Below are 12,458 nucleotides of genomic sequence, written 5' to 3' on the forward strand. Positions count from 1 at the left end.
GGGCCCATCTACGCCTAGGGTTTGCCCCCTCTCCTCTTGAGGACTCCTTGGGCCTTGGTGGGAGGCGCCCCAGCCCACCTAGGGGTTGGTCCCTTCCCACTATTGGCCCATGTAGGCCTCCGGGGCTGGTGGCCCCACCTGGTGGACCCCCGGACCCCTCCGGTGGTCCCGATACACTACCGGTGATGCCCGAAACACTTCCGGTGGCCAAAACCATACTTCCTATATATTAATCTTTACCTCCGGACCATTCCGGAACTCCTCTGACGTCCGGGATCTCATCCGGGACTCCGAACAACATTCGTTAACCGCGTACATACTTTCCCTATAACCCTAGCGTCATCGAACCTTAAGTGTGTAGACCCTACGGGTTCGGGAGTCATGCAGACAAGGCCGAGACAACTCTCCGGTCAATAACCAACAGGGGGATCTGGATACCCATGATCTCATCGGATGAACCACGACGTCAAGGACTTAATCAATCCCGTATACAATTCCCTTTGTCTAGCGGTACGATACTTGCCCGAGATTCGGTCGTCGGTATCCCGATACCTTGTTCAATCTCGTTACCGGCAAGTCTCTTTACTCATTCCGTAACACATCATCCCGTGATCAACTCCTTGGTCACATTGTGCACATTATGATGATGTCCTACCGAGTGGGCCCAGAGATACCTCTATGTTTATACGGAGTGACAAATCCCAGTCTCGATTCGTGCCAACCCAACAGACACTTTCGGAGATACCTGTAGTGAAACTTTATAGCCACCCAGTTACGTTGTGACGTTTGGCACACCCAAAGCACTCCTACGGTATCCGGGAGTTTCACAATCTCATGGTCCAAGGAAATGATACTTGACATTAGAAAAGCTTTAGCATACGAACTACACAATCTTTGTGCTAGGCTTAGGATTGGGTCTTGTCCATCACATCATTCTCCTAATGATGTGATCCCGTTATCAAGAACATCCAATGTCCATGGTCAAGAAACCGTAACCATCTATTGATCAACGAGCTAGTCAACTATAGGCTTACTAGGGACATGGTGTTGTCTATGTATCCACACATGTATCTGAGTTTCCTATCAATACAATTCTAGCATGGATAATAAATGATTATCATGAACAATGAAATATATAATAATAACTAATTTATTATTGCCTCTAGGGCATATTTCCAACAGTCTCCCACTTGCACTAGAGTCAATAATCTAGTTCACATCGCCATGTGATTAACACTCACGGGTCACATCGCCATGTGACCAACATCCAAAGAGTTTACTAGACTCAATAATCTAGTTCACATCACTATGTGATTTACACTCAATGAGTTCTGGGTTTGATCATGTTATGCTTGTGAGAGAGGTTGTAGTCAACGGGTCTTGCCATATTCAGATCCCTATGTATTTCGCAAAACTTTATGTCATATCGTAGATGCTGCTACCACGTTCCACTTGGAGCTTTTCCAAATTGTTGCTCCATTATACGTATCCGGTATCTCTACTCAGAGCAATCCGGATAGGTGTTAAGCTTGCATCGACGTAACTCTTTATGTCAAACTCTTTATCACCTCCATAACCGAGAAACATTTCCTTATTCCTCTAAGGATAATTTTGACCGCTATCTGGTGATCTACTCCTAGATCACCTTTGTACCCTCTTTCCAGACATGTGGCAAGTCACACATCTGGTGCGGTAATCAGCATGGCATACCGTATAGAGCCTATGACAAAAGCATAGGGGACGACCTTCGTCCTTCCTCTTTCTTCTGCCGCGGTCAATCTTCGAGTCTTACTCAACTTCACACCTTACAACTCAGGTGAGAACCCCTTCTTTGACTGATCTATTTTGAACTCTTTCAAAAACATGTCAAGGTGTGCGTTCTTTGAAAGTATCATTAGGCGTCTTGATCTATTTCCATAGATCTTGATGCCCAATATGTAAGCACTTTTACCCAGGTCTTCCTTTAAAAATCACTCTTCAAACAACCATTTTTGCTTTCCAGAAATTCTACATTATTTCAGATCAACAATATGTCATCCACATATACTTATCAGAAATATTGCAGTGCTCCCGCTCACTTTCTTGTAAATACAAGTTTCTAGCAAACATTGTATAAACCTAAAAGCTTTGATCACTCCATCAAAACATATATTCTGATTCCGAGATGCTTGCTCTAGTCCATAGAAGGATTGCTGGAGCCAGCATACCTTTTAGCATCCTTAGGATCGACAAAACCTTTTATTGTATCACATACAACTTTTCTTAGGAAAACTGGTAAGAAAACTTGTTTTAACATCCATCTGTAAGATTTCATAATCGAAAAATACAGCTAATGCTATCATGATTTTGACAGACTTAATCATCGCTACGGGTGAGAAATTCTCATCATAGTCAACTCCTTGAACTTGTGAAAAGACTCTTTCCCACAAGTCGAGCTTCATAGACGGCAACATTACCGCCCACGTCCGTCTTCTTCTTAAAGATCCATTTATCTCAATGGCTTGCCGATCATCGGGCAAGTCCACCAAAGTCCATACTTTGTTCTGATATATGGATCCTATCTTGGATTTCATGGCTTCTAACCATTTGTCGGAATACGGGCCCACCATCTCTTCTCCATAGCTCGTAGGTTCATTGTTGTCTAACAACATGATATCTAAGACAGGATTACTGTACCACTCAGGAGTAGTACATATCCTTGTCGACCTACGAGGTTCGATAGCAACTTGATCCGAAGATTCATGATCACTATCATTAACTTCCTCTTCAACAGACGTAGGCTCCACAGAAAACATCTTTCTGTGTTGCATCACTCTCTGGTTAAAGTAAAGGTTCGACAACCTCATCAAGTTCTAAAGGTTCAACAACCTCATCAAGTTCTATCTTTCAAGAGAAACTCCTTCTCGAGAAAGGACCCGTTCTTAGTGACAAACAATTTGCCCTCGGATCTAAGATAGAAGGTATACCCAACTGTCACCTTTGGGTATCCTATGAAGATGTGTTTGTCTGGTTTGGGTTCGAGCTTCTCCGGCTGGAGCCTTAAGCATCGCAGCCCCAAACATTAAGAAACGACAATTTGGTTTCTTTCCAAACCAATGTTCATACGACGCCGTCTCAACGGACTTAGATGGTGTCCTATCTAAAGTGAATGCAGCTGTCTCTAACGCATAACCTCAAAATGAAAACGGTAGATTGGTAAGAGACATCATAGATCGTACCATATCTCATAGGGTTCGATTACGACTTCTGGACACACCATTACAACTGTGGTGTTCCAGGTGGCTTCAACTGTGAAACAATTCCACAATGTCTTAAGTGATTTGCCAAACTCATAACTCAGAAAATCCCCTTTTGATCAGATCATAGGACCATGATCTTATTGTTATGATGATTCTTAACTTCACTCTGAAATCGCTTGAACTTTTCAAACGTTTTAGACTTGTGCTTCATTAAGTAGATATACCTATATCTACCCAAATCATCAGTGAAGATGAGAAAATAGCGACATCCACCGCACGCTTCAATTCTCATTGGATCACACGCATCAGCATGTATGATTTCCAACAAGTCACTTGCCCGTTTCATTGTACCTGAAAGCGGGGTCTTAGTCATCCTGCCCATGAGGCATGGCTCGCATGTGTCAAGTGATTCAAAATCAAGTGACTCCAAACATCCATCGACATGGAGTTTCTTCATGCATCTTACGCCAATATGACCTGAGCGGCAGTGCCGCGAGAAAGTGGTACTATCATTATTAACTTTACATCTTTTGGCATGAGCATGTGTATTACCATGACCGAGATTCAATGAACCATTCACATAGGGCGCATGACCATGAAAGGTATCATTCATGTAAACAGAATAACCATTATTCTCTAACTTAAATGAATGACCGTATTGCAATGAACATGATCTAATCATATTCATGCTCAACGTAGACACCTGATAACATTTATCTAGGTTCAATACTAATCCCGAAGGCAGATGGAGCGTGCGATGGTGATCTCATCAACTTTGGAAACACTTCCAACACACATCGTCACCTCGCCCTTAGCCAGTCTCCGTTTAGTCCGTAGCTTTTGCTTCAAGTCACCAGTAATAGCAACTGAACTGGTATCCAATACCCAGGTGCTACCAGGAGTACTAGCGAGGTACACATTAATAACACGTATATGCTTTGTTGAAGTTGCCAGCCTTCTTATCTACCATGCATTTGGGGTAATTCCTCTACCAGTGACCGTTCCCCTTACAATAGAAGCACTTAGTCTCGGGTTTGGGTTCAACCTTGGGTTCCTTCACTGGAGCGGCAACCGGTTTGCTATCCATGAAGTTTCCCTTCTAGCCCTTGCCCTTCTTGAAACCAGTGGTCTTGTTAAACCATCAACACTTGATGCTCCTTCTTTGATATCTACCTTTTGCAGTCTTAAGCACCGCGAACAGCTCCGGGATCAACTCCATCCCTTGCATGTCATAGTTCATCACGAAGATCTAGTAGCTTAGTGATAGTGTCTAGAGAACTCTATCAATCACTATCTTATCCGGAAGTTTAACTCCCACTTGATTTAAGTGATTGTTGCACCCAGACATTCTGAGCACATGCTCACTAGCTGAGCTATTCTCCTCCATCTTGTTGGCAAAAGAACTTGTCAGAGGTCTCATACCTCTCAACACGGGCATGAGCCTGAAATCCCAATTTAAGCTCTTTGAACATCTCATATGTCTTATGGCGTTCAAAACGTCATTCGAATCCCGATTCTAAGCCGTAAAGTATGGTGTACTAAACTATCAAGTAGTCATCAGGATGTGTCTGTCACGTGTTCACAACATCCACAGACGACGTTGTAGGGGTTTGCACATCGAGCGGTGCATCAAAGACGTAAGCCTTCTGCTTAGCAGTGAGGACACTCCTTGGACTACGGACCTAGTCCGCATTAGTGCTTACAATATCTTTCAACTTGGTCTTTCTCTAGGAACGTATTGAAACAGGGAGCTACAACGTGAGCTATTTATCTACAACATATTTGCAAAGACAATTTAGACTATGTTCATGATAATTGAGTTCATTTAATGAACTCCCACTCAGATAGACATCCCTCTAGTCATCTAAGTGAAACATGATCCGAGTCAACTAGGCCGTGTCCGATCATCACGTGAGACGGACTAGTCATCATCGGTGAACATCTTCATGTTGATCGTATCTTCTATATGACTCATGCTCGACCTTTCGGTCATCCGTGTTCCGAGGCCATGTCTGTACATGCTAGGCTCGTCAAGTCAACCTAAGTGTTTTTGCTGTGTAAATCTGGCTTACACCCGTTGTATTCGAACGTTAGAATCTATCACACCCGATCATCACGTGGTGCTTCGAAACGACGAACCTTCGCAATGGTGCACAGTTAGGGGGAACACTTTTCTTGAAATTTTAGTGAGGGATCATCTTATTTAAGCTACCGTCGTTCTAAGCAAATAAGATGTAAAACATGATAAACATCACATGCAATCAAATAGTGACATGATATGGCCAATATCATTTTGCTCCTTTTGATCTCCATCTTCGGGGCTCCATGATCATCATTGTCACCGGCATGACACCATGATCTCCATCATCATGATCTCCATCATCGTGTCTTCTTGAAGTTGTCTCATCATCTATTACTTCAACTACTATGGCTAACGCTTTAGCAATAAAGTAAAGTAATTACATGATGTTTATGTTGACACGCAGGTCATAAATAAATAAAGACAACTCTTATGGCTCCTGCCGGTTGTCATACTCATCGACATGCAAGTCGTGATTCCTATTACAAGAACATGATCAATCTCATACATCACATATATCATTCATCACATCCTTTTGGCCATATCACATCACAAGGCATATGCTGCAAAAACAAGTTAGACGTCCTCTAATTGTTGTTCCAAGTTTTTACGTGGCTGCTATAGGTTTCTAGCAAGAACGTTTCTTACCTATGCGAAAACCACAACGTGATATGCCAATTTCTATTTACCCTTCATAAGGACCCTTTTCATCGAATCCGATCCAACTAAAGTGGTAGAGACAGACACCCGCTAGCCACCTTATGCAACTAGTGCATGTCAGTCGATGGAACCAGTCTCACTTAAGAGTACGTGTAAGGTCGGTCCGGGCCGCTTCATCCCACGATGCCGCCGAATCAAGATAAGACTAGTAACGGCAAGTAAATTGACAATATCGACGCCCACAACTGCTTTATGTTCTACTCATGCATAGAAACTACGCATAGACCTAGCTCATGATGCCACTGTTGGGGAACGTAGCATAAATTCAAAATTTTCTACGCATCACCAAGATCAATCTATGGAGTAATCTAGCAACGAGGGGAAGGAGAGTGCATCTACATACCCTTGTAGATCGCTAAGCGGAAGCGTTCAAGTGAACGGGGTTGATGGAGTCGTACTCGTCGTGATCCAAATCACCGATGATCCTAGTGCCGAACGGACGGCACCTCCGTGTTCAACACACGTACAGCCCGGTGACGTCTCCTACGCCTTGATCCAGCAAGGGGAGAAGGAGAGGTTGGGGAAGACTCCATCCAGCAGCAGCACGATGGCATGGTGGTGGTGGAGGAGCGCGGGACTCCAGCAGGGCTTCGCCAAGCACTACGAGAGACGAGGAGGGAGAGAGGTAGGGCTGCGCCAACAGGGAGAGCAAATCACGTGTGTTGGGCAGCCCCAAACCTCAAGTATATATAGGGGGAGGGGAGGGGCTGCGCCCCCACCTAGGGTTCCCTCCCTAGGGGTGGCGGCAGCCCCCAGATCCCATCTGGAGGCGGCCAAGGGGGAGAGAGAGGGGGGCGCACCTAGGGTGGTCCTTAGGGCCCATCTGCGCCTAGGGTTTGCCCCCTCTCCTCTTGAGGACGCCTTGGGCCTTGGTGGGAGGCGCCCCAGCCCACCTAGGGGCTGGTCCCTTCCCACTATTGGCCCATGTAGGCCTCCGGGGCTGGTGGCCCCACCTGGTGGACCCCCGGACCCCTCCGGTGGTCCCGGTACACTACCGGTGATGCCCGGAACACTTCCGGTGGCCAAAACCATACTTCCTATATATTAATCTTTACCTCTGGACCATTCCGGAACTCCTCGTGACGTCCGGGATCTCATCTGGGACTCCGAACAACATTCGGTAACCGCGTACATACTTTCCCTATAACCCTAGCGTCATCGAACCTTAAGTGTGTAGACCCTACGGGTTAGGGAGTCATGCAGACATGGCCGAGACAACTCTCTGGTCAATAACCAACAGCGGGATCTGGATACCCATGTTTTCTCCCACATGTTCTACGATGATCTCATCAGATGAACCACGATTTCAAGGACTTAATCAATCCCGTATACAATTCCCTTTGTCTAGCGGTACGATACTTGCCCGAGATTTGATCGTCGGTATCCCGATACCTTGTTCAATCTCGTTACCGGCAAGTCTCTTTACTCGTTCCGAAACACATCATCCCATGATCAACTCCTTGGTCACATTGTGCACATTATGATGATGTCCTACCGAGTGGGCCCAGAGATACCTCTCCGTTTACACGGAGTGACAAATCCCAGTCTCGATTCGTGCCAACCCAACAGACACTTTCGGAGATACCTGTAGTGAACCTTTATAGCCACCCAGTTACGTTGTGACGTTTGGCACACCCAAAGCACTCCTATGGTATCCGGGAGTTACACAATCTCATGGTCTAAGGAAATGATACTTGACATTAGAAAAGCTTTAGCATACGAACTACACGATCTTTGTGCTAGGCTTAAGATTGGGTCTTGTCCATCACATCATTCTCCTAATGATGTGATCCCATTATCAACGACATCCAATGTCCATGGTCAGGAAACCGTAACCATCTATTGATCAATGAGCTAGTCAACTAGAGGCTTACTAGGGACATGGTGTTGTCTATGTATCCACACATGTATCTGAGTTTCCTATCAATACAATTCTAGCATGGATAATAAACGATTATCATGAACAATGAAATATATAATAATAACCAATTTATTATTGCCTCTAGGGCATATTTCCAACATGACATTTTGTAGCACACAAAGTGTTCCTCCGGTATTCGGGAGTTGCATAATCTCATAGTCATAGGAACATGTATAATTCATGAAGAAAGCAGTAGCAACAAACTAAACGATCATCGTGCTAAGCTAACCGAATGGTTCAAGTCAATCACATCATTCTCTAATGATGTGATCCCGTTAATCAAATGACAACTCATGTCTATTTGCTAGGAAACTTAACCATCTTTGATTCAATGAGCTAGTCAAGTAGAGGCATACTAGTGACACTCTGTTTGTCTATGTATTCACACATGTACTAAGTTTCCGGTTAATACAATTCTAGCATGAATAATAAACATTTATCATGATATAAGGAAATAAATAATAACTTTATTATTGCCTCTAGGGCATATTTCCTTCAGTCTCCCACATGCACTAGAGTCAATAATCTAGTTCACATCTCCATGTGACTAATACCCAAAGGGTCTACTAGAGTCAATAATCTAGTTCACATTGCTATGTGATTAACACCCAAAGAGTGATCATGTTTTGTTTGTGAGAAAAGTTTAGTCTACGGGTCTGCAACATTCAGATCCGTATGTATTTCGCAAATTTCTATGTCTACAATGCTCTACACGGAGCTACTCTAGCTAATTGCTCCCACTTTCAATATGTATCCAGATCGAGACTTAGAGTCATCTAGATCGATGTAAAAAGCTTGCATCGACGTAACTCTTTACGATGAACTCTTTTATCACCTTCATAACCGAGAAATATTTGCTTAGTCCTCTAAGGATAATTTTTGACCGCTGTCCAGTGATCTACTCCTAGATCACTATTGTACTCCCTTGCCAGAATCATGCTAAGGCATACAATAGGACTAGTAAACAGCATAATATACTTTATAGAACCTATGACTGAGGCATAGGGAATGACTTTTCATTCTCTTTCTATTTTCTATTGTCGTCGGGTTTTGAGCCTTTACTCAACTTCACACCTTGCAACACAGGCAAGAACTCCTTCTTTGACTGTTTCATTTTGAACTACTTCAAAATCTTGTCAAGGTATGTACTCATTGAAAAAAACTTATCAAGCATCTTGTTCTATCTCTATAGATCTTGATGATCAATGTGTAAGCAGCTTCATCGAGGTCATTCTTGGAAAAACTCTTTTCAAACACTCCTTTATGCTTTCCAGAAAATTCTACATTATTTCCGATCAACAATATGTCATTCACATATACTTATCAGAAATGCGGTAGTGCTCCCACTCACTTTCTTGTAAATATAGGCTTCACCGCAAGTCTGTATAAAACCATATGCTTTGATCACTATATCAAAGCATATATTCCAACTCCGAGATGCTTGCACCAGTACATAGATGGATCGCTGGAGCTTGCTCACTTTGTTAGCACCTTTAGTATCGACAAAACCTTCTGGTTGCACCATATACAACTCTTCTTTAAGAAATCCATTAAGGAATGCAGTTTTGACATCCATTTGCCAGATTTCATAAAATGCGGCAACTGCTAACATGATTTGGACAGACTTTTAAGCATCGATACGAGTGAGAAAATCTTATCGTAGTCAACACCTTGAACTTGTCAAAAACATTTTGCGACAATTCGAGCTTTGTAGATAGTGACACTACTATCAGCGTCCGTCTTCCTCTTGAAGATCCATTTATTCTTAATGACTTACCGATCATCGGGCAAGTCAATCAAAGTCCATAATTTGTTCTCATACATGGATCCCAACTCAGATTTCATGGCCTCAAGCCATTTTGCAGAATCTGGGCTCATCATTGCTTCCTCATAGTTCATAGGTTCGTCATGGTCAAGTAACAAGACCTCCAGAACAGGATTACCATACCACTCTGGTGCGGATCTCACTCTGGTTAACCTACGACGTTCGGTAGTAACTTGATCTGAAGTTACATGATCATCATCATTAGCTTCCTCACTTATTGGTGTAGGAGTCACAGGAACAGATTTTTGTGATGAACTACTTTCCAATAATGGAGCAGGTACAGTTACCTCATCAAGTTCTACTTTCCTCCCACTCACTTCTTTCGAGAGAAACTCCTTCTCTAGAAAGGATCCATTCTAAGCAATGAATGTCTTGCCTTCGGATATGTGATAGAAGGTGTACCTAACAATCTCCTTTGGGTATCCTATGAAGACACATTTCTCCGATTTGGGTTTCAGCTTATCAGGATGAAACTTTTTCACATAAGCATTGCAACCCCAAATTTTAAGAAACGACAACTTTGGTTTCTTGCCAAACCACAGTTCATATGGTGTCGTCTCAACGGATATAGATGGTGCCCTATTTAACGTGAATGCAGCTGTCTCTAATGCATAACCCCAAAACGATAGTGGTAAATCGCTAAGAGACATCATAGATTGCACTATATCTAATAAAGTACGGTTACGATGTTCAGACACACCATTACGCTATGGTGTTCCAGGTGGCATGAGTTGGAAACTATTCCACATTGTTTCAAATGAAGACCAAACTCGTAACTCAAATATTCTCCTCCACAATCAGATCGTAGAAACTTTATTTTCTTGTTACAATGATTTTCCACTTCACTCTGAAATTCTTTGTACTTTTCAAAATGTTTTAGATTTATGTTTCATCAAGAAGATATACCCATATCTTACTCAAATCATTTGTGAAGGTCAGAAAATGATGATACCTGCCGCAAGCCTCAACACTCATCAGACTGCATACATCAGTATGTATTATTTCCAACAAGTCTGTTGCTCACTCCATTGTTCCGGAGAACGGAGTCTTAGTCATCTTGCCCATGAGGCATGGTTCGCAATCATCAACTGATTAATAATCAAGAGATTCCAAAAGCCCATCGGCATGGATTTTCTTCATGCGCTTTACACCAATATGACCTAAACGGCAGTGCCACAAATAAGTTGCACTATCATTATTAACTTTGCATCTTTTGGCTTCAATATTATGAATATGTGTATCACTACGATCGAGATTCAGTAAACTATTCACCTTGGGTGTATGACCAGTAAAGGTTTTATTCATGTAAACAAAACAACAATTATTCTCTGACTTTAAATGAATAATCATATTGCAATAAACATGATCAAATCATATTCATGCTTAACGCAAACACCAAATAACATTTATTTAGGTTCAACACTAATCCCGAAAGTATAGGGAGTGTGCGATGGTGATCATATCAATCTTGGAATAATTTCCAACACACATCATCACTTCATCCTTAACTAGTCTCTGTTCATTCTGCAACTCCTGTTTCGAGTTACTAATCTTAGCAACTGAACTAGTATCAAATACTGAGGAGTTGCTATAAACACTAGTAAAGTACACATCAATAACATGTATAACAAATATACCTTTGTTCACTTTGCCATCCTTCTTATCCGCCAAATACTTGGGGCAGTTCTGCTTCCAGTGACCAGTCCCTTTGCAGTAGAAGCACCTAGTCTCAGGCTTAGGTCTGGACTTGGGCTTCTTCACTTGAGCAGCAACTTGCTTGCCATTCTTCTTGAAGTTCCCCTTCTTCCATTTTCCCTTTTCTTGAAACTAGTGGTCTTGTCAACCATCAACACTTGATGCTTTTCTTGATTTCTACCTTCATCGATTTCAGCATCACGAAGAGCTTGGGAATCGTTTCCATTATCCCTTGCATGTTATAGTTCATCACAAAGTTCTAGTAACTTGGTGATAGTGACTAGAGAACTCTGTCAATCACTATCTTATCTGGAAGATTAACTCCCACTTGATTCAAGTGATTATAGTACTTAGACATTCTGACAACATGCTCACTAGCTGAGCTATTCTCCTCCATCTCGTAGGCAAAGTGTTTGTCAAAGGTCTCAAACCTTTCGACATGGGCATGAGTCTGAAATACTAATTTCAACTCTTGGAACATCTCATATGCTCTATGGTGTTTAAAACGTCTTTGAAGCCCCGATTCTAAGCCGTAAAGCATGGTGCACTAAACTATCATGTAGTCATCATATCGAGCTTGCCAAACGTTCATAACGTCTGCATCTTCTCCTGCAATCAGTCTGTCACCTAGCGGTGCATCAAGGACATAATTCTTCCATGCAGCAATGAGGATAATCCTCAGATCACGGATCCAATCCGCATCATTGCTACTAACATCTTTCTACTTAGTTTTCTCTAGGAACATATAAAAAATAAAACCAGGGGAGCTAAACGCGAGCTATTGATCTACAACATAGATATGCTAATACTACCAGGACTAAGTTCATGATAAATTAAAGTTCAATTAATCAAATTACTTAAGAAATCACACTTAGATAGACATCCCTCTAATCATCTAAGTGATCACGTGATCCATATCAACTAAACCATGTCTGATCATCACGTGAGATGGAGTAGTTTTCAATGGTGAACATCACT

The sequence above is a fragment of the Triticum urartu genome, chromosome 7 (assembly GCF_003073215.2).
Source record: "Triticum urartu cultivar G1812 chromosome 7, Tu2.1, whole genome shotgun sequence".
NCBI classification, from domain to species: Eukaryota; Viridiplantae; Streptophyta; class Magnoliopsida; order Poales; family Poaceae; genus Triticum; species Triticum urartu.